This window comes from Galeopterus variegatus, unplaced genomic scaffold (assembly GCF_000696425.1).
Source record: "Galeopterus variegatus unplaced genomic scaffold, G_variegatus-3.0.2 Scaffold0, whole genome shotgun sequence".
Taxonomy (NCBI): Eukaryota; Metazoa; Chordata; class Mammalia; order Dermoptera; family Cynocephalidae; genus Galeopterus; species Galeopterus variegatus.
Genome location: NW_007726111.1, coordinates 2,931,435 through 2,956,091, shown reverse-complemented (window position 1 = coordinate 2,956,091; position 24,657 = coordinate 2,931,435). Strand labels below are relative to the sequence as shown.

General features: G+C 36.3%; 1 pseudogene; it reads left to right on the top strand.

Annotated features, from left to right (window-relative positions):
• The first annotated feature begins 1,091 nt into the window (after positions 1-1,091).
• LOC103591863 lies at positions 1,092-2,839 on the top strand (annotated as a pseudogene).
• The last annotated feature ends 21,818 nt before the right edge of the window (positions 2,840-24,657 follow it).

Here is a 24,657-nt window from a genome sequence, read left to right as displayed (position 1 = left end):
TCTTATAATTGTGAAATTTTGACATACTTTTGACAAAACATTACTACTGAAGAACTGATTTTGAAAAGTATCAAAAATCTGGAAAGATAACAAATATGAATAAAAACAATATTTGTCAACTCCTCCATACATGTTGAAATTAATTTCCAAAATAGGTCTAGGCTATCTTTTTTTTTTTTTTTTTTTTGACACAAAGTTACCCTAAAGGGAATCTATCAAATTCAATACCAAGTTTTCTCTTCAAGATCCAGAGGGAAGGTCTCCTAGAAGGTAAAGTGATAAAAGAGCAATGAAACCATAGAGATTATTGGTATGACTCAGTGCTTGGATTTCTTGAACCACAGATTTCTCATCTGAAAAATATGGAGACTAATAAATACCTTGCAGAGTTGTATTGAATTTCATCAATAGTATACCAGGGTACTTCAAAAAGTTCATGGAAAGATCATATTACCTTTCAATTCTTTTTTCATGAACTTTTTGAAGTACCGTCATATGTAAAATGCCTGGTGCACAAGAGGAATTTAATAAATTATAGCTAGTGTTATTAATTTGATTGGAAGACACAGGCTCAACACAGCATGGAAGAAACTTCTGAAAGAGCCAAGGAATAGAAGACACCACAATTTTACTAGATTTGGCTCTATTGAACACCGACTTAGCAAGAACAAACTATTTGTACAATGCAGCATTTTTTTCATGCAGGTGCTAATGCATGATTTATGTACTTATAAATAAATCTGGCTTTACACATGGTTGAATATATAAAATGTTTTGTTTTTTTGGTTTTCTTTTCCCAGAGGATTTGCTATCATGGTTTATGTACATAAAAGAAAGTGGAACTGTTGAGAACCAGTAACAATAGGAATTGTGGAAATAATGATGTCAGAAAAAGCTTGAAATACTTGAAAATAAATTTTAAAATATACCTATATGTACCCAAGCCTATGATCATAGTTTACTTTTTAAGAAATAATACTGGTATCTAATATACCACCATCAGCAAATTAGATAAGTGAAAAGGAGTTTAAAACTGAAATCATAGGCAGTGTGCTATCATGTAAATATCTATATGGAGGAGATCAGTAAACATGGGGTAATATTTCAATTATTCACTTGCTATCTGTGGGACCATAGGCAAAACACTAGACCTTGGTTTTGTTAACAGTTATATAGGTAAGTGTGTCTCTAATTTTCCATCAGTTTATTTCATTATTTTGTTTTATTTTTATTTATTTATTTAGTTAGTTAGTTAGTTAGTTAAGCCATGAAATTCTTCTTTCAAAAAAAACAGCTTACTCACAAGCCTGCTGATATTCAAGACAGATAAAACTCTATCTTCTCTGATTGAAGTAGTGGTCTGGCAGGCTTCCAGCTTCCACACTGGTCTACACATCCTCTTCCCAATGATTTTGATGTGTCCTGGAACACAGTTTGAAACAATCTTTTCAAGAGCCTGTTAATAGTAAAAAATATTCTGGTTGAATGGTTCATTTAGAACAAGTGCTCTACTTTCTTTAGAAATATATCCCACTTTTTTGTTATTTCAAAAAGGATAATTACTTCCTCCAATTTATCTGTTAAAAAACAACTATACATGAGTCATCCACAGTTTTTCTGAAAAGATAGTAAAGTAAACAGCAACAGTGAGTTTTAAGCAACAAAATCTGGTTCCATTTGCCTTCACTTATAAAAAAGGTGACATTGGTCAAATCTTTTAATTTCTCTGAGCCTCAGTATTCTCAAATATCTAATGGATGCAATGATCTCTACCTACTTCTAAGAATTGTTGTGGGTTTACAATAAGATAAATATATAGGTTCTTTATTCCAACAGGCTTGTCACCAGAACACAGGTGTCATGAAAACCATGGCTAAATCAAAGCCAAAATGGAAAAGGAAAAGACATCATCATCATTGGACACGTAGATTTGGGCAAGTCCACCACTACTGGCCATCTGATTTACAAATATCGTGGGATCAACAAAAGAACCATTGAAAAGTTTGAGGAGGAGGCTGCTGACAAGGGAAAGCACTCCTTCAAGTATGCCCGGGTCTTGGATAAACTGAAAGCTGAGCATGAGTGTGGTGTCACCATTGATATCTCCTTGTGGAAATTTGAGACCAGCAAGTATCATGTGACTATCACTGATGCCCCAGAACACAGAAACTTTATCACAAACATGATTACAGGCACATCTCAGGCTGACTGTGCTGTCCTGATTGTTGCTGCTGGTGTTGGTGAGTTTGAAGCTGGTATCTCGGAGAATGGGCAGACCCATGAGCATGCTCTTCTGGCTTACACACTCGGTGTGAAACAACTGATTGCTGGTGTTAACAAAACGGATTTCATTGAGCCACCCTACAGCCAGAAGAGATAAGAGGACATCGTTAAGGAAGTCAGCACCTACATTAAGAAAATTGGCTACCACCCTGACACAGTAGCATTTGTGCCAATTTTTGGTTGGAATGGTAACAACATGCTGGAGCCAAGTGCTAATATACCTTGGCTCAAAGGAAGGAAAGTCACCTGTAAAGGTGGCAATGCCAGTGGAACCACACTGCTTGAAGCTCTGGATTGCATCTTGCCGCCAATTCGTCCAATTGATAAGCCCTTGCATCTGCCCCTCCAGAATATCTACAAAATTAGTGGTATTGGTACTGTTGCTATGGGCCAAGTAGAAACTGGGGTCCTCAAACCTGGCATGGTGGTCACCTTTGCTCCAGTCAGTGTTACAACTGAATTAAAGTCTGTTGAAATGCACCATGAAGCTTTGAGTGAAACTCTTCTTGGAGACAATGTATGCTTCAATGTTAAGAACGTAGTTCAGATTTGGTGATGTGAAACTTAGCAGGGGTGACTCCATTTTGACTTTTAGTCTGGTCTTTTGCAACCTTGTATAGAAACTTAGTCCAAAACAATGGCTTCCTATAATTTTTATCTAACAATTTCCCCGTTTTGGTCAGGCTCTCCCTAGGTGATTAGTGTGTCCAACACTTAAGGCATCAGTGCCACTCCCAGTTATTATCATTCTGAGTTCTCAGTCTCAGCATGCCATTCATAGGTTAAGGAGCCCTCATTACCATGCATTTCTTTGAGTTTTTGTTGTTCTAGCTCTGTTTGAACATTTGACAAGTGAGCATTTGATGGATGGCTGCACACAAACAGTTTTAAATGTTTGAAAGTTTTAAAACTTTTTTTGTTTGTTTTTTTTTCCTTTTTTCATGTCCGGCAACGGACCGTAACCGTCAGTGTCGCGCCTGTACCGGACCGGGACCGGCAACGGGATCACAACCCTCGGTGCTGCGTCCGCCCCTCGCTCAGCCAGTGAGCGGGAACCGGTCTGTATGTGGGATCCAAACCCTCAGCGGGAGCGCCGCCGCGCTCCCAAGCGGCGCACTATAGCAGTGCGCCACCAGGCCGGCCCCAAAAGTTTTAAAACTTTTGAGAGAATACAGGAACCAGGGAGACTAGTATACGACTATGAGGAGGATAATACCAAGAGTTTGGAGTGTGCTCCTTATGCAGGGTCCCCATGAAACAAAACAACTAAATGAATAGGCAGATGAGTCGTCTCCTCATTTTAACCACGTAGCCTGTTCACTACCAAGTAGCTTGGCCATTAACTTTTTTGTAACTACATCTCTACAATACCCAATATTTTTATCCATGTGCAGCAAAAAGTATTAGCAATTGCTCAGGCTCTTCCTTGTTTAGTTAGTAAGTAATCCAGTATCTAATGACCAGGTTGAAGAAGTGAGTAACGATTTGCAAGTTATCCATAGAAGCTACTAGTTTTAAAATTTTAACTACAGCATCATCCTGCCAAGTGAAAGAGGAAAGCTTAAATAAGGAAAAACTAAGAGGGATAGAGTCTCATTATGATAGGAAGTCATGTTCTGATGACCTTGGGAAAAGCTGTCCACAGCATTAATTGGCCACTTATCCTGGTTTGCAGTTAGAATATCCCTGGTTATGGCATAAGGCATTCTTGGTGAGCTCTGTGTGGCCCATACATCAGACATGACTTGTCCTTTGAAATCTATATCGAGTTGTCCAGCTTCAGCATATGTCTTCAGAGCTGTAGTCAGATATTAGAAAAAACTATAAAAAATTCAGAATCCAGTCTGTCTACAGATAGGTAATAAAACTCATTGTTTTTTGGGTGTTTAAAGTATATTTACATTGTAAAAAAATATAAATCAAATCATCCTATCTAGATCAGAAAGATACATTTATCATAACTTCCAGAGAAGGTGATTTCAAATTCTCATAAAAAAACTTTCTTGCCTTTTTCTAAAATGATACTGACCTTCATCTACAGCCTCATTTATTTAGCTCTTTTCTTATATAAATTTGATACTAGAATTTTTTTCACTTTAATATATTCAATGTATATTTTTGAAATATGTTTCATTACATACCCGGTGTGTTCAGGAAGCTCTGATTTTATATTTATTTTTATAAGCTGCAGCTGTATAAAGAGAGTCTGCATCTATTTTGAACCATTTATTGAAGGAGTTCATGGGAATTAAGAACATGAGCCCTGAAGTTCAGTTTGAATCCTGGTTCCATCATTGATCATCTGGGTAACCTTGGTAACTCATTCACAAAAATTATAATTATAAATTACTGTACCATTTTCACAAGCAGGTTTTAAGGATTAAGAAATGGAAAGCACCTGAAATGGTGCCTGGCACATAGTAGGCACTCAATAAATGTCAGATAAGACACTGCTACTGTTGCTGCTGCTGCTGAGGCAGGATAGAGCAGGGACTTGCCCCAGGGAGGCTGCTCATGGATATTCAGGCTGGGCAGACAAACAGCAGCAGCACCTTAACCACCCTTTCAATCAGCTTGCCCTTCTTCAGAACCCTGTGGTTTTCAGAGATGGAAATAAAGCCACAACCACCAAAAACCCTCTTTTTCCTAAAGTAGAGCTTAACTTGCAAGAACACCCGAAACTCCCTTTTTCTCCTCCCTTTTCCTGACTATTCCTTCCCTTAGTTAAGATAGAGAAACACCCCCATCCCAGAACAACGTAGAAACCCTTCCCTATGAATTCTTCCCTAAGAGTTCACGGGCAACTCCTCACCCATGAGGATGCCCACGCGCACTTCTGCGTGTACTCGTGCTTTGCAATAAACTTTGAGCTTATCGGTGTGACTCTGCCCTGGGAGCTTGGAGTTATTGTGGGTTCCTGATGGGATTCTTCCCTTGGGAAATCCAAGAACCTGTGTCTCTGACATCACTGCTGCAACCTAGTTGGACATTGATGCTGTTTGGATTGATTGCCCAGCAATCCATTTCCCCTCTTTTAACAGCACACTGATTTCCTTTTGGGGAGTTATTATTTCCCATTCTGTGCAGTGTTGGTGGGATTGCAAATTAAGGTGCCTGCTTTCCTACCAGGGAAGCCAGTGGGGTTCCTGGAGGTTCCCTACATCAGAGACTTTCTCTCATTGGCCCTTATAACTAAAAGGTGTGTGTGTCCCCAGGCTCAGCAAATCACTCTCTCATGGGAGACATTAAATCCTGAACATCATACAGAAATGGAGCCATTAAAAAAAATCTTTTGTATTTTTGCTTTTTTAGAGGTGGCTCTTTATTGCTCTCTGTCCCTGAAGGTGATGGGTTTACTCACTCCTCCTTCCCTTCCCTCACTCTGGCCCAGGAGTACGGGTGAGGAGGAAGGAAGACTAAGATTCTCAGTTAAAGCGTTTCATTTTCTGCTGAAAAATTTTGTCTGGTGCAATAATATGTAGTCTTATCAGATTGTTAAATTTTACTCTCATTTCAGTTCAGTATTCCCTCTGCCCTTGGCATGGCTAATTTGCTTAATCATATTTATCTTGAGACGACAAGGTCTACATGGACCTAGCCATTGACATGGTGGGAAGAGGTGTGGGTGGCAAATGATGAAAAGAGAAGGAAAGCAGTTGGATATTTCAAGTGACTGCCACAAGTAAATACTTGTTATAGAAGCAAGGAGAATAGAAAAGTTGGACTTATTCACTAGAGTGCTCATGCCTGGAAGAAACTGTTAAACATTTACTGCTCTTGGGACACAAGTCATCTTTTTACAATTGTGCACACAGGGACAGGAAAAAAGTGGGACTTATTGGAGTGCTACTGCCTGGGAGAGGTTTTCAGAGGTTCCAGCTGCTGAGACTCTAAAACGGTCTGGTTCCTCTTGGGTCCAAGCTGGTTCTTCAACCTTCCCTTTGATTCTGTGAGTTTCTCCATATTTTTCCAATACGTTTACTCAAGTTACCCAGAGGTGGTTTCTGTTGCTTGAAACTGAAAACTAACTGAATCACCTCTTTACAGTGTCACAGGAGATAAACTACTCCTGAAAACTACTGCTAGGAGAAGATTTGTTTTCCTGGCATTCTATTATGCTTTGCATGAGATAATTTATTCTATTTCTCTTTTTGCCTTTATGCTTGGAAGTTTAGGGCTAAAATTAGTTCACGTCTGCAGTAGCTACTTGTAAACAAGGATTTGGGGGAAAATATAACACTCTTTTTTTCTCTTCTTAGTACTTCTTTACTTTTATTTTAATTTTTGATTACATAATTTATCTTTTATCACAAGTTGCTTTGTTTACGCTTAAATGAATGAAAGAAAACAAAACAAAACCTTAAAAAAATTAACCAAATCAAAGATAGAGATGGTACATTTTTATTTCAGGCTGTTAAAGCATTTCCCCATCTTCTCTACTCTGCTATTCTCCTACACATGCTACCAGAAAAATTAGCTGTGAAAACATAAATTTTTACTCAACATAATAAATTATTCTTTAAGTTTCTTTTATCAGATTTCTTTTAAACCTGATATTTGCATATATTATAGGTATAAAACCTTAGTGTCAGTAAGTCAGATTATCATGAAAATGTGCATGACTCTTTTTTCCCTCTGATATTTAATGTCATTGGACCCTTTTCTTTATATTTAAACTCTTCAGTGACACTCACTAATGATTAATGACCCACTGACTCGTGTTGCCTTATAACATGAAAGTCACCGAAATGCCTTTTCCCGAGAGAGCAATTATTCTATGGAACAATATCCCCTACCTGGTGCATTGAAGTCCCAAAGGCTGGCTGTTAAACCTGCAGTTGTAATTCGTGAAAAAGTCCAGAATGCCAAGTTTTGAACTGCTGGGGATTTTATGCACAGTTTCATTTCACTAGAAACAACTTGTTTCTTTTCTGCCTTTGCTTGCAAAGATTTTGAATAAGTAGTAGAAATGGTACAAACTTGAACTAGATGTCTTCCTATTTAAAAGTGAAGATATCTGACCAGGGCTAAGTATCACCTGACTTTTTGGTTTATAAAATTATTCTGCTGCCATGAAAAAAAATACAGAAATACAGGTGTATGTATTCACATTTTCATCTATTTTGTTATTTCAACAGGGTAAAACAATTAAAAGGAGATGCAGCACAGGCCTCAGAGTTATATAGTAAAACAGTAAAGAATTTCAATATATAATATAATTCCACATGTAAACTCTGGACCTTGAAGTAAGTGCTGCTTCCTATTAGAAAACTTCTGTTGTCTATGGAATATACAGAATATTTAGCTCAGAATAAATATATAAATAAAGTCAAAATCATTAGACATGTTCGTCATTAATCCCCTTGAAATATTTGACCCTGAGGGAGATCTTGCCAGCTTTTCATATATGCTTATAAAAATTCAATGCCTTTTAGTGAATCAGTCAATTAGTAAAATTATTACTTTTCTGTGCCTTCAACTGTTTTGATGCAAGTAATATTAGTTTTACACAAGAAGTATTTTATAGTCTTTGTGGTAAGATAAAAATGTCATATCCGTTGACACACAATTAAGAATCAGAGCACGTGAAACTGATGACAATTACATGAATTCAGAAAATGGAGAAATCCTTATGAACTTGCTTAGTCACAGAACATGGGGGACAATCATTTTGAGCTGAGCCTCCAGTTACTGTTACAGCTTCAATAAAAAGAAAACAAGTGGGAAAGAAGAGAGAATAATTCAAGATGAAGTTTTAAAGCAGACATAAAGTGACTTCTGTAGGAGAGTGGATGGAAAACGGCCTCCCTCGAGCTTAGAATAAACGTTAAACTATCTTAGAAAGTAGATTTAGAGGAGAAAGACCCAGACATCCCAGAAGAAGGGCTTGAACTAGCTAGGGGCTGTGAATATTGACAAGCCACTGATCTGAGGCCAGAGCAGTGGATGATGGAGTGGAGGCGAGGGAGTCATCGCAAAGGCTCTTTCAGTAATTTACGTCCAAGGTGATGAAAGCCCAGAGCAGTGAGGTGGCTGCGGGAAAGAAGCAGGGGAGGCAAAGATGAAGGAATGATGGCTCTTGGGGACAGACCATAATTAGACGATGAAGGAGTGGAAAGAGTAAAAGATGACTCCAAATTTTCTAGTCTCATTTGGATGACTAGATGAATAATAGTATTTGTGAGAGATATGGTGCAGTTAAGACATGATAAATGTAATGCTGTGGAAAGACAGTTCAGTGGCAACTCCCTGCAAGTGGTTGGAAATATGACTCAGGAGAACTATTAAAAGTCCAAGGTATATGTGTGTTTTTTGTTTGTGTGTGTGTGTATACATTGTGTGTATATATACATACATATACGTGCACATTGTATGTGCGCGTATATTTCATGGATGAGTGTCATAGAAATAAACAGGAAACTGGGAGACCTAAATTAATTTCAATTTGATATAAGTAAAAACAAAAGGCCATATGAAGAAATCTCATTTATTCAAACAATATCTGGGTGACCTTGGTTAAGTGCCTCAGCCACTTGGCATATCAGTTTCCTCCTCCGTACTCTGGAAATAATAAACTGGGCCTTTCCCAATTCAAAGGAAAGTACCTAATTATGCTTCATACTTATAAAAAAAATTATGCTTGGCTAGTCAATCAGTCAATAAGTAAAAAATCTTTATCTGTGTTTGCATTTTGTACTATAGATGTAAAGATATACATGAAATATATAAAACGTATATGGCAGTTTCTGACTGATATGCGCATTCACATTTGCCACTAGCCAGTGACGGGCCACCCCTCTGGGTTACTGTGGAGTCTAGCACTCATCTTGCCCTCTCTCTTACCCCACTGACATCTAGCATGTCCACTGCACCTCACCACCATCTCCTCCTGCTTCTCCCATTATGGAGGCCGTGGGGAGCAGTGAAAAATGGCGGCACTGACAGCTCTCTGAGGAGGGGAAAGGACTGAGAAGAGTGTGTGTGCTCTGGTCCCCAGATGCCATCAGGCCATTGCAACCACAGTATCCTCCAATTCACCTGCTACAATTAGAGAGGAAGTGGAATGAAAATGGAGGAAGAGGAGGAGGGCAACGTTAAAAAGGGAATAAATCATGGAGAAAGGAGAGAACAAGCACAAGTCCTTTTCAGTCCTCAAGGAGCGTTCTAGGGTCTTTCTTTACACTTTAACATTTCACTCCTATGTCTCAGCCCCTAATCTCTAATACTTGAATTCTGCTGTGTCTCCTCTTTCCTCTAAGATCCTTGCTTTGGTTAATCTCCGGGTCCAGAGATTGAAGACGGTGTTGCCAGTCTAGAGTTGGGGATGGTCCTCTTTCATCATCATCTGTCACCATCTAGCAGGACACAAAGAGATGGAACAAAAAATAGGAGAGACAGATGGTTTTCTTCCCCTCACACTACTGTGTGATCTTCTTGGACCTCTAAGGTCATTGTTATAAAAGAAATTAATGTCACTGAAAATGTGAAGATTTTATCATCCATTTCCTCTCCTTTCACTACCTATGATGCATATTCAAAGATTTTTCAGCACTTAAACTTGGGGAATTCTATTTTACATTGTTCTGTTCATAATGTGTTTATTATATTTTTTTAACCACTAGGCTAGATCTAGTCATTGATATTTTCTGTTTTCTTGATTTTTTTAAGTTAAAATTTTAAATTTTCTCCATAATTCTGTGTGGAAGAAAGCACTTAAGCAAAAATTTAAAAAATATATGTATTTATTCTTGTTCCAAATCTGCCACAGTGGCCTTCAGCAAATCATATTTATTTTAGTCTTTTTAAGTGCATACCATCTCTGAAATTCTGTTCCCTCCGTGCAAATTGGGGATAATAATATTTATCTTACTGGTCTCTTGTGACCTTTAAATTAGGTAATGTATTTAGAGTATTTGATAACTATTATTATTAGATGATAGCTTTAATATTAGATGATAGCCTTAAAATTATATCTTCTAACACTTTTTAATGAGAGAACCACAAATGTTTTGGAATATGAGATAACTTCAATAATAGAAGGCATAGTGAAATTAGAACATCAAACCACATTATGAATTAAATATTCTTGAATTCAGAAACTCTTGATTTTATAAAGATTAAAAAAAATTTTTTTGAGTAGAGGAAAAGGTATTATAAGACAAAATATAGTTGGATAAAAATAGATTAAACAGATATTTAGAACCTCAAACAAGTAGACAGACACCTTCATGTTTTTGAAAGATAAGGCATTAAAACCACTGCTGTCCCAATCCACTGTCCCTCTTGCCAAAGGTGGAACTTTTCCTTTCCCAGTTGCCACCTGCTGTGTATTTAAGTAGCATTTTAGTGCCATTATTAAGGCAGCATCAGGGAAACAGATGCATAGAGAAACATCCAGATGCCTGCTCCTGTGGGTATAACAGAAAACAATTAGATGGATTTAATGCTGTTGCAAATAAATTTGTAAATATTTTTAATAAATTTAGCTTTAACTTCTGTTGATTATTAAAATCTTGAAGATTAAAAACAGAAATTTAAATTTTTAAATTTATAACATAAAAAATAATTTAATAACAGAAATAGCTTGAAAGATTCTCATCATAAATGTTACATACATTGCTCTGTTTCCTCACTATATATTAATATATTTGGGTACTAAGTTCATTTTATTTTTTTATTTTTATTTTTATTTTTATTTTTATTTTTTTGTCCTTTTTGAGACTGGCCGCACCACGCTCAGCCAGTCAGTGCACCAGCCATCCCTATATAGGATCCGAACCGCAGCGGGAGCGCTGCTGCGCTCCCAGCGCTGCACTCTCCCGAGTGCACCATGGGCTCAGCCCCTAAGTTCATTTTATACATAGAAAAATTATAAATTGCATTTGTATTCAATTGAAATTTAAATAAATATTTTAATAATGGAGCAACATAATATTTATATGTATGTATTTTCCATATTAAGAAATTTTATGTAAATTTTGTTAAATATATGATCTTCCTACAGGTATCTGTATTTAATGAACAAGATGCATCACTATATGTTTACTCATCTGAAAGTAATATCTTTCCTCCCCATTTATCCATATCCTAAATAAACAAAACCATGTTTTGTGAAAGAAAGAAAGAATCACAATAATAAGTTGAACTTTCAGAAGGAGAGAGCAGAACTGTGGTTACTAGAGGCAGGAAAGGGGAAGGGGAAGGGGAAATAGAAAGAAATGAGTTACTGGACACAAAACAGCTAGTTAGGAAAAATAGGTTCTGTTGATGTGCAGTTGAGCTAGGCACCTATAATCAACATTAGTTTACTGCATGTTATCAAATGACTGGAAGAGAGATCAAATGTCCTCAACACAAAGAAATGATTACATTTTGTAATGATGAACATGCTAATTATCCTGACTTGATCATCATACATTGTACACAGGTATTGATATTTCAACTCTGTACCTCACAAATATGTATAATCAATTGGTTTTAATAAAAAAATATTATTTTGTGTTACGTTTTCTGTCTTAAAATATATTGTACAAATTTCTCATAAACATCTTACTATATTCTCTGGCTACCAATAACCTTGAAGCAAAAAGATTAGCTTTCCTCTATTCTGGAGCTTTGCACATAGAATTCTCTTTATAAAATATTGATTAATTTCAGAGGCTTAGTCTTAACCATGTTCAGATGTAACACAGGAAGTGTATAAACACCAGAATAGGCAGAGATAGTCATTTCAGCTATCAGTACAGAGTTAGCAATTTAAAATATCAGCTTGGTTTCTAGAGTGTCATTTAGTTTCTCTTTGTCCTATCTGTGAAATAGGGTTGTTAGGAGCAGTCAAACAGGCAGCTCACGTAAAGACTTAACACACAACAGTGCTAAGCACCCCTACGATGCCTGGCACTGCCCTGGAAACTGGAGGGGTTGAGTGTGTGAGCACCAGTGTGTGCAAGTGCAACACACACACGCACGCACACACATGCACACACACACACCCCACCTCCTTTCCTTCTTAGTGCTGAAACATGCAATGGCACCGTTCAGAAAAGCTTCTTTGTATTTTCTTCTAATGAAGCCACTGTTTATAAATATAAACAAGGTGCGTATTAACATGAAAAGCAAGAGTTTCTCTTTGGACTCCGGCACCTTAGTCCACCATTCACAACTCAAACTACAGACGATCTGGACAGTGAGGCAGGGACAAGGTTTACTCCGCACTTGACTGTGGAGTGGGGAAGAGGCATCCTCTCCGCTTCCTATCAGATGGTTTATAACAACCTCCACTCAGGTCTCACTTAGAGAGAGCATGAATCCAAGGGAAGGCAATTCTGTTTGGGACCTTCCCAAAACATATTAAACTGAACATCAGAGAAAGTTTTTAAGAGAAAAGAAATTATAGAAGCTCAGCTTGAATGCCTCTTTGCTATGCTGCTCTGTGATTACTGGCAGCCTGCCGGAAGGTAACTTATGTGCTCACGAGAGAGGCCTTAGACATTTTAAAAATAGTTTCATCTAGAACTGGCATGACATAATGCAGGACTGAGACTTGCCTCCCTCAGAAATAAACACTGGGTGGGGGAAGTATAGCTTCATATGTTGTCACACCAGAAGTTAATTTAGGGAACTTAGCAAGGGTTTACAACAAAAAATATATTTACAACAGCATAATCTTTACATTTTGATACTTTCTGGAGTAGGTTTTGCCATGCTGAAAAGAGTCTGGTTTTAACTAAAACCAGAGCAATGGTCCTTTCTAGGTGAAAAGAGAAGCAAGTGATACTATCCTGAAAATAATCCTAGTCTTTGAAGGATTCGGGAGTGAAGGTGTCCCTGGGAGACTTGCTTACAGTGGTACCAGACAATGAACTTACCCCACCAGTCTATACAGATCATGTGGTCCACCCCAAAGCCTTGCGCAGACACAGCAATTGCTTGCTGATGCAGCAGGATTATTTTTAAGTATTATTTAATGGTCTTGAGTCCCTTATGGAAAAAAAAAAAAAGAGCAAGTGAGATGGAGAATTCCTCTTTTTGTCATAAGTAAGGCAATACATATCTGGAGGCTCTGACCAGATCACCAAGACCTGACACAGTACAGCTAACCCTTTGGGATAAAGTTCCACTGAGCTGACCACTGTGGCACTACAAAGACTATACTATAGGTTTAAAGTAGCAGCAAATTATGTAATATCCATACAAAGCCTGCATTTCTGAAATTTCCCCACATATTTTGTGAAGGAAATCAGTCACTAAATGAGTGGATCAGCCCTTACACCCTAATATTCAGTGACTACTAACACTAATTAAAAGTACACTATGGGGCCGACCCCATGGCTCACTCGGGAGAGTGTGGCACTGGGAGCGCAGTGGCACTCCCAACGCAGGTTCGGATCCTATACAGGGATGGCCGGCGTGCTCACTGGCTGAGCACGGTGCGGGCAACACCAAGCCAAGGGTTGCAATCCTCTTACCGGTCACAAAAAAGCAAAAAAAAAAAAAAAAAGTACACTATGTACATATAAATACAGGACATAGAGTCATTAATGGCCAGAACTGTGGATATTTGAAAATAAGTCAGCTATGGGAAGATTGGATTCTGCCAGCTCTGTGACTTCTAAGAGGCCTTAAAATTTGACAGGTCTCAGGAGATATCTGATCTTCATAATTGGGAGGTGCAGAAATTTTATTTGGTCAACACACCAGAAGTGGATTCTAGCAAATACATTAATCTAGCTCGAAGTAAACTCTGCATAAGTCAGAATGGCAATTATCAATTTATAAGAAAGGCAGTTGTCTTGGAGACTGAAAACATTGCCCACATGATCAGCCCGTTTTCTTTCTGTTGGGGACTGGCATGGGGACTCAATCCATAACCTTGACGTGATAAGCACAAGATCAGAATGGAGAGAATTACATATATCTACTGAACAAGGATGTGTATGTAGATCACCAGGGAGGTTTACTAAAAATGTAGATTGCCTAGCCATATCCCATATATTCTGAGTGGAGCAGGAGAGTTTTCCTGTTTGTTTGCTTGTTTGTTTTGGTGGCTGGCCAGGACAGGGGGAATTGTATTTGAAAAGCACCTCAGACAAACTGTTGACATCAGATGGCCTTTGGGAATGACTGAGATCATCAAATGTGTATCGGCATTGCTGTAGGACAGCCAAACATATTCATCTGCACATTAAAGACATACCAGCCTCCTGACTACACAGTTCATATCCTTATCTCCTATCCCCTGGACCTAGCTGAATGAGCACTGCCAGTGAAGCTCTTTCTCAAAGTATTTATAGCTAAGTAACTTTTTTCTAAGCAACACTTTCTTTACCTACATAAGGTACATTTTTACCTTCATTTGATTTTACTGTATCCTAGGATCTATTCTGCTTCCTCAAAGGCAGATTTCTCAGACAATAGTACTATTTTTTGGAGCCTATTTATTATGTGTAAGATTCAGTGCAATGTAGTTTACATACATTTTCTCATTTAATCTTCACAATTGTCCTGAAAATTTATCCTTAATTTATCAATTAATTTCAGTGAAGTTAACTAATGTTCCAAAAGTATAACTGGTAAAAATAAAAAAGCCAAAAAACAAAAATGGTAAGATGGAAAATCAAATATGTTTTGGGTTAATTTAAAACCAAATGCCATAACCACTAGGCATATAGCTTGTGCATTGGTTTTACACTTCAACTCACCAAGGATGCTGTAAAGTCAAAACACTCATGCAGCCTCCTACTGTTTCTCTTTGTCTTCATATATTACCTGCCTAGAGACTTGGATGCCTGACTGTCTGATCTTCTAACAGTGCATTTGCCTGGTCCAAGTAAAGGACTCAGGAATTTTATTTATTTATTTATTCACGTATTTTTGTCCATTCCCTCATTCAGCTCATAAGCACAATGAGAACATATTTCAGTCATGTTAATGAGCGCACATTACTTTTTAATGGACTATTTTAAATACCTAAATATCAGGAGAGAGCTTTTAAGTAAGTTGTTTTAAAAATGCGATTAAATAACATATGGTAATTTTTATTAGGAGAATACACACACGTGTATGATGGAACAGGAAATGACTAATAAATATAGAAGAAAATATGCTCTTAATTCACCATAGAGTTCTTAGAAGACTTGTAAATTTCTTAATCTTCAAATGCAGGAGGTCAGAATCCCCCCTTCTTCTTCTTTTTTCTTTCCTCCCTTCCTCACCCAGTGGTAGAAAAGTGGAATTAGGGCAAGATGTTTTGGGTAAGAGGAAGACAATACTAGCAAAGGCGAAGTTAACTCAGCTTTTGTGATGCTCCGATTGGAAACATATAAAAATTTTAAAATCTTTTCCAGCATTGAAAAGCAAGGTATAGCCACCTGCATGCAAAGAGCATTGCCTAGAGTCTCCATTATTGCCAGGACATTTCCCCTAAGGACCATCAACAGGAGGACTTGGCAGAGCTTTGGAAAAAGTTAAGAACGTCATGGGAAGAAGAAAGAAGACAAAGGAATGTATGGTCAAAAGACTTCAGAACATTTGGAAAAGGATTCTAATTGGACTGAACATTAACTTGACAGGCAAAGGAAATAATGTTTTGGTACTATTCAACAGCCTATAGACTTCACTCGCATTCTTTGCCATCTAAAATGATTCTTTTCTTTCAAGTAGAAGACTATACCTAAAAGATATAACTAAGAGGTTATCTCATGTTATCCATATTTTCTTCCAGCTACTAGTCCAGCAATGAAAGTAGTATCACCGAACTTCAAATTCTGTCAAGTCCTCACTTCTTAATTTTGCAAAAGGTATCAATGGTACTTGGCAAATGCCCAAAGGGGAAAAAATATGTTCATTATACCTCCTTTCTAACTTAACACTTGATTTTTCTTCCCAATTTGATTTGAAAATTGCTCATCTTTTATTCACTCAACAAATTTTTATTGAATAATTACTAAGATTCAGACACAGTTACATAGTGATCCATTTGTCTGCTGATTAGAGCTTTACCACTTGATGAGTTTATAACAAAATACTTTACTTCCCAGGCTGTTTGATGTCCCTGTAATTTTACTCAAGGTTTCTCTTCTTGCTCTCATGTCTTACTACTCTGTCCAAAAATTAAACATCTACGTTATATTTTTTACCTCCAGTCAAGGTTTACCTACTCCCTTAAGCTTTCCTTAACTCTTCACTCCCGTCTAGAATATTGGATGCCATTTTGTTTCTGCTATGATTAAGCTCATCTCTATTTCTATAATACCTATGTATGTGAAGACACCTTTAAAAAATATCTATAATGAACATTATATTTTATCTTTCAAGCTAATTTTTGGAAAATTGCTTCTCCCCCATTTTAGTCCCTGTGGTTCAGGTGCAACTGACTGTACCTTCCTGCTTGCAGTATAGACACACAATCCAGATCAAAGCTAATCACAATACTAAATTTCTCTGGCCACAATGTATAATTTGAGAAGGACAAATGATCCATACGGTAAAATCACAGATTCCACTTTGAAGTTGGTATAAACTCGTGAAAATAAAGGTCTCAATTGCTAAGCATTATGTAAATTTGTGGGTCCTATTTGCACCATTTATTGGAAGCATGCCTGAGAGTGAAGTCATTAAAAAGCAAAGAACAACCAAGAAGCCAAGAGAAAGAGAATGAGTTCTAAAATATTAGAAAGAGAATGAGTTCTAAAATATTATTCGAACCTTCGGATCTAGCTGTGGCTGAAGCCATTTGTACCCCTAGATATTTCAGCTAATCATGCTAATGGACATTACTTTGACCAGATTAGTTTAGGTTGAATTTTCATGCTTTGCAACTACAAGAATCTGCATTCATGTGTCATGTCTGTCTCTGTCATTATACGGAAATGTAGGAATTGCCTCTTCTATGACAGGACTTGGAACAACATGGGTACTCAGTTTACTGATTAAAGAAGAAATAAATGAATGAATAATGTTTTTAAATAAAATGGAAGAACAATACGAAAAAGGCATATATCTTGCTGTAGTCCCAATATACCAACAATTTGGTGCCATCGTTTCAAAACAAATGAACAAAACTCTCCCATGAAAAAATTAATTATTTACAAATTATTATAATGCATGGTGCTGATCATAGTGGATCCTGATCCCTCGAAAAATCCTTAAGGTAGCTTACTCAGATTGGATGGATTTAGTAAATAGCTCAGGAAAATCAAGCCCTCTATTTACTTCTTAACACCAAATGATATCCTCCAGGTCCTAAAGTTATTTTAAATGGCATCTGAGATGGCGTCTCTGTCTGTTCTCTTGAGATCGGGTTTCATGGTCTAATCAGACTCACCATTAACAATCCTCCCCTGGACAGGAACAGAGCTAATATAGTGTGATGAGAGAGTGTTGGCCGGTGGCTCAAGCAGCTCTGCAAGTCTGCACATGTGGATTCTATTTTCAAACCTATGATTGATTTACTTTCTGACTATGGAAAACCTTCCATTCTTCCATATGATGGCTTATCAACAAACGATGTCTGCTTAACTCATTTATTGAGAAAATGTAACTGTGTTTCAGAAGTTTAAAATTATTTCTTATGAAGAATTTTTGCTTTTCTTACCACTGCACATTTCTGTATGTGTGATATACTACGTGGTCGAAATAAAAAGTTACATTGAGTTATTTAAAATTTTGAAAATTTAATATTTTGTCTTAATAAAGATATTGACCTCTTTTGATAATTTGATACTTCTCTTATCCCAATCCCTATGTTATTGATAACTCCTACTATTACTATAAAAAGAAATACTTTTTGAGGATGCATTGTTTTTAAACATTCTCTAATTGGTTTTTTATGGATTGCAAACTACTCAGTCAGGGAGAGATGAGTATTGAACATTTATTGATTTGACTTCTTGATTTTTTAACTTGATACAATAATCATTAGTTTCACATATTCATATACAGTGGTATATTTGTGTGTGTGTGTAATCTCCAAATGCAAACTGCTGGGAGTATTTATTTGAGATTCGTTTTTCTTTCGATGATATACCAATTTGAGTTATCTTGTCTTGGAAAGACATGGCATGGACCGTGAAAAAACAGTTCAAGTTTCTGAATTATTGCTAAGCCTTAAAGTCAAGAGCTGGGATAGATGACCTTAAGGGATACTTTAGATGTGATTCTATTATTTGAAAACTGATATTAGGTAACACAAGAAATTATATAGGACAACGTCTGCTTTAAATTTTCTTTTAAATTTTTTTTTTTTAAATCTACTTGTTGGTGTATGGATTTGTGGTTAGAGTTATGCTGACTGACTAATCTCCGTGTTATGGAAAATTAAAATAACATCAGCATTGTCTGCTCCTTCAAGGACTGAAAAGGAAAGTTTCTTGGGAAATTGTCTAGGCCTGGCACTTTGGCAAGGGCATTAACTCAATGAATCAGTGGCCAACTGTTTCCAGGGTCAAGGGCTTATTCACGGTTTCTTTCTCTTCTAGGGTCATTTTTTGTTATTTTGGTTTTTATTGCAGAATATCTTCTAGGATTTTGCAGTTATTTACTTGTAATTTTGCAAAAACACACTAACAATTATTTAAATTACCTCCGTGCCTGTGTATCTTTTCATTTTTAGTCATCTATAACTGTGTATAATTCTGTTTTCTCATTTTATTTCTTTGTTTTTATTTTGTCAACATTTGGCTCTTTATCAATATTACATTTTTATTTTTGATTTCTTTATTTCTGTTTTTAACTCTATTTGTACCTTTCATTCTTTTTTCTTTAGGTTTATTTTGTGGTCCATTTCTATCTTCTGTTAAATGCTTAATTTAATGATTTACCTTTATTTTGTATCAAAGTAATTAGCATTAAAGTGTATTGCTATTAATTTTTATATGAGCCCAAGTTTAGCTCTATCCAATATGTATATTTTATATGTAGCAGCTTCATTTTGAATATTTTCTCTCTATTCTGAGTGTCAAGTATATTTACGTACATATACATATACACACACATACATGTATGTGTATATATGGTGGCCGGATACTTTTTTATTTCATTTATGTTATTTGTTCTATACCACATTTTGGAATGTGTTGTCTAAAAAACATTATTTTTTCAAATTTTCTAAAATAACTTAAGAAATGTTACTCTAGTGCATGGAATTTATTCACATATCTTTGGATCAAATTACTGATTATTAATTACTGTATACATCTATATCCTTTTGCATGTCTACTTGATTTTTCTCAAGATACAAAATTTCTTCGGTTGGCCTCTTGTTCCTACTGATTTTCTATAGAAGACAATCTGCAGTTCTTGCTTTATGTATTTGATTGTCTGATATTTGCTGCATAATGATTCGTTCATGAATTCAGGAACACTAGCTTTCTATGTTTGATATTAATTCTGTACCCAGTATAAACCATTTTTTCTCTAACTACTTTAAAAACATTGCCTTTTTATGTCATTATTTTAGTTTTCTTGATATGCATAATTTATTTTTTCCTAAAGCTCTTTATTAGTTAATTCTGTAATAATACGGTTTTGGTCTTCAATTCGTTTCCTTGCTACCACAGTCTCTAATTTATATCACTCTGTTGTTTTATTAACTCATCCCTGTCTTATTTTTTGTTTGTTTTATTGACTTTGTGTTTCTTTGCACTTCTAGGTGTATTTTTGCTGAAAATTTTTCTTTTTTAGTATCTGTGTAAATTCTATAAGAAGTTGTTTTTAAGCCTATGTTGCATTTTATGTTCTTAAAATTGTGGTGACACATATTTTTCATAGTGGCCAAGGGTTTCCTTTTCATCTTCCTTATATTTAAGGTGGATAGTTATGCCTGGATATTTTCCCCTAGATATAATTTATATGAAACTCATCAGAATTCTTTTACATCCTTATCTGAAATCTGCTGGTGTCTACCTCAGAGCCTCACGAAGTTTGAGGGCTGATTATAGCTGGTTTGTGCTCTGTTTTTTTGTGATCTCATATGAGATCAGAGGCATGGATTCTTCAGTAGAGGCTGCGTGTTGACATGATTGGTGAATTTGGTCTCTGATTTTTTTTTTTTTAATTAAAGGCTTTATACTGCCAAGTTCGAGGGTCTCTCCTAATCCAATAGGAGATACATTTGAATTTAATACCAAACTTAAATCATGTAGGCTTCATCTCCCATGGATTCAGTCAGAGGGGCTGAGCTCCACACCTTTGCCAATCTTTCCCCAGCTTTCTACCTTTTCTCTTAGCCAGGGGAATTAAAAATTGACAACCTTTGTAGACTTCGAACAGAGCTTTCTTTGAGGTCCTTCCCGTGGGTACCTGCGCAACTGCAAAGATTCTTATGTATCATATTTTCTCTTTTGTGTTTCTATCTTACAATGCCATTTTTATTGCTGTTGACCATTATTACTCTGTGTGGCCTCTGCTGCCTTTCTACCTGTGAGAAGACAATCTCATTCATCTTTAATAAATAATTCTTATGGTGATGATGACATTTGCCTTCTCTTCCCTTTAGTTGTGTTTCTGCAGATAGAATTAATTACCTTGGAAATGAGGTTTGCCGATTACTTAACCTGAAATAATCTCATTTTCCACAGCTCAATCAAAATCCTGGGAGGTAAAACTACTGAAACAAATATCTTCAGTATCCACGGTGATGGATCCACCAGAATACTCATTTTCTTCTGAAAATATTCATTTTACTTTTCTTCACTTCATGATGATGATGATGACTAGACATTCAAGTCATAAAAAATTTCAGCTTTTGATTTTAAAATACCTATAGGCTATGATTTCTGCAAAGCTAAAGGCAAGGCTATTTCTTTAGTTCTTGCCACACTAATTTGTCCTGGTCAAGCCAAAATATCATTTTAGTTCATGTGGTATTTAATTGTGAACAGCAATGGCTGGAGGATTTTAAGGGTCACTAGGTCCAGATGTTTGGTCATTAGTCACCACCATATAACCCACCTTCAATATAATAAATATGGATAAAATAAGGAAACACTTCAGCCGTCAACAAGATTAGTGTTCAAGACTAATAGGAGCCTGATTTCTGCTTTTTAACTTTGTTAACATTTAACCCTTTGAGGGCAGAGGATTTCACTTGAAGTAAATCTCTCCTCACACACTCTGCTCTTATTTTCTGAAGTTTATATACCTTCATTAATGGCATGTCCATTCACTAAAGAAATGCAGGCATGCTTTTAAGTATTTTAATACGTTACATCGCACTTCATATCTTTTTCCTAACAACATATTGGAATGTTTAAGAAGGTGATTTTGTTGGACAGTCAGGTAATTGTCTGATAAAGTGACCTATGTCTGTGGCTATGGAACAGCCTATTTAAACGAATTTATTAGACATACTGGGTTGACCTGTATTCCCCCAAACAATAAACAGATTATTCCAAAACTTTTTTGGGTGTTGACTCTTTCATCATTTTTTGGTATTAATATAGGAAGAAAAGCAAATACCCTACTGTAAAATCTTTTATCTCTCACATAGCTTTTCTCACCTGGTGCGGTGGAAATAAAAACCTGCAACCATATGGTGCTGGTCCTGGAATCTAGCTACACTAGGAGCCATTTCTGTGACTTCTATAGGTTCCTTGCGGTAAATTTGGGAGAAAAACAATACTAACAATGGAGAGTTGTTGTTTGGATTTAGTGAGATTAGACAGGCATTCCATTAATGCTAATTTTCTTTTTCTTAGTTACATAAATGTTGGGCAATATTTTGACATGTATTTTTGCAAGTAAAATATGTATTAGAAAAAGTGGATGAGATTTGGGGCTATGAGGTTCAAAGTAACCAGTTTGGATTCTTTTGCTGATATTTTGCTGATATTTTGGCTATACATGCTGGTCTGTAATCTCTATTATTTTAAATATAACTCTTCTATGAAAACTCTTATCTTTTATTATTAAATTAAGTATTGCCTTGATTTCATAATTGGGGAACATTTTTTCCCTGTCAGTACAGTCTTTGCTCTGTATTATTAATGTCACTTGAATTTTAGCTTTATCTTCAGAATAAAAATTTCAAATTGAAAAAAATTAAAAACAAAGGAAAACATGATTTTGGCTAGTTGGTTCAGCTTATTAATATATATAATATTAATATTTATATATTTTTATACAACTGACATTCTTAGAAATATTTTTTTAATTTCAGCTTTATTGAGTTATAATTGACACATAAAAATGGATTATATTCAAGGTGTACAACATGAATATTTGATAGATGGATGCACTGTGTAAGGATTTCCCCAACTAAATTAATCAACACATCCATCACCACACATAATTACCCTTTGTGTTTGTGTGTGTGTGTGTGTTGGAAACACTTAAGATCTACTTACTCTCTTAGCATATTTCAAGTAAACAGTACAGTACTATTAACTAGAGTCACCTGTACATTAGATCCCCAGAACTTACTCATCTTATAACTGAAAGTTTGTACCCTTTGACCTATATCCTCATTTCCCCCTTGCCTCAGCCCCTGGACAACACAATTCAGGGTTCATTTTTGATAAAGACATATGGCAGTTGTGACCTCCCCGAATAAGGAATATTTCTGCTCTATTCCATTGTTCCAGAACCTTAACCCTGGCCATGTGAGAATCAACACTTGGCTCTTCCAGGTCTTTGAATCCCTCCTTGCCACATCACAGGAGCTACGTCGCAATGATCCAGATGAAAATAATTGTTCAAATGAAAGAAAGCAGTGGAAAAATAATCTATTGTTCTCACCAGTGTATACATACATGCAAATCAGTATGCAAATTAATCTTCACTTATTGATGGAGTTTGGATGTGTTGTCCTCACCAAAACTCATGTGGAAATTTGATCCCCAAAGTGGCAGTGTTGGAAACTGATTGAGTCATGAGGACAGATCCCTCATGAATGGATTAAAGCTCTCCCTGGGGGAGGGGGGATTAATCACTTCTCACTCTATTAGTTCCCATGAGAGCTGGTGGTTTAAAAAGACCCTGGCACCTCCCCCCCCTCCTCTGTCTCTCTCTCTTGCTTCTTCTCGCCACGTGATCTGCTCATACCTGCCGGCTGCCTGCCGCTTTCTGCCATGAGTAGAAGCAGCCTGAGGCCTGTGCCAGATGCAACCATCCCAGAATCGTAAGCCAAATAAACCTCTTTTCTTTATAAATTACCCAGTCTCAGGTATTCTGTTATAGCAACACAAAACGGACTAAAACACTTATATTTACTTCCTCTTATGAATTTAGAAATAAGCTTCTGAATGCTTACATCTATCCCTGTTGCATCTAGGAATATTGTCACAGTTTAGGTAATGTGCTTCTATGGGACTAAGGAGAATATATTCAATTTCCTTTTCAAATGTCAACAAAATATAGATTTTTATTTCCTTCATCTTCTCCTGAAACTTTCTTAGTTAAATTATTAGTACAGCTGTCTGAAAGATCAGATTTAAAGACTTTAAATATTTCCTTGGTCTTAGAACGGATGCCTCAGGAGACTTTCCACCAGAAAGGTACATTAGATTAGCAAAGCCTGTTTTCCTACTACATTCTTTAAACAGAACTGACAGCTCCAGAATAAGGAGTACAATTTATTTGTTAGGATGTGTACAGAATTTAAAAGGAGGATGTAGTTTCACCTTATCAGTATGGAGACCAAAATAGGTTATCACTGCAACAGTTTCATATCATTCCATTAAACAAGAGGAGGTAAAATGAAATACTTAAATGGGGCAAGCTTCTATAAAATAAAATGGATGCTTGCAAAATGAGAAAAGAGGTTTACTAGGAAAGAAAATTAGTGTATCAGCTTGGTAGATTTATCAATTCAAGCATAATTCTGTGTCAAGGATACTCGGCATATGATAGAAATCTTGAGCGCACACAGTATGATGTAGTTTTAACAGAATACGCATGTCAATGGAAGACATGTTGATTGATTAGGCAGTAGTAGAAACATCATGAGATCTGGAACAGAATCTACAACCCCTCACGACAAGAACGTGTCTAGCAAAGAATGTTGCACTTGCTGCTTTTCACCAAATGAGATTTAGGGATTTGTCTTTTTTTTATTTTTGTTTTAACTCTGAACTGAGTACGGAGACTGGATAATACCTCAGAATTGGAAAACACAACTCTAAGGTAAAAGGTAAAAGAATGCCACATGTTATCGAGAGCTAAGGTTAACTCATAAAAATAAATAGGAAAATAAGCAATATACAAATAATTTTATTCCACTGCTCTAATTGTGTCAGAGGGGAAATGTGTCTGAATATAAACGTCTGTTTTGGGCTACAAAAATCTTATTTGGTGAAGGAATTTTCCATATTAAACAATAGCTTTTGTAGTCTGGATTCTAGCTTCTGACTGACTTGAATTATGCAGGCACTAGTT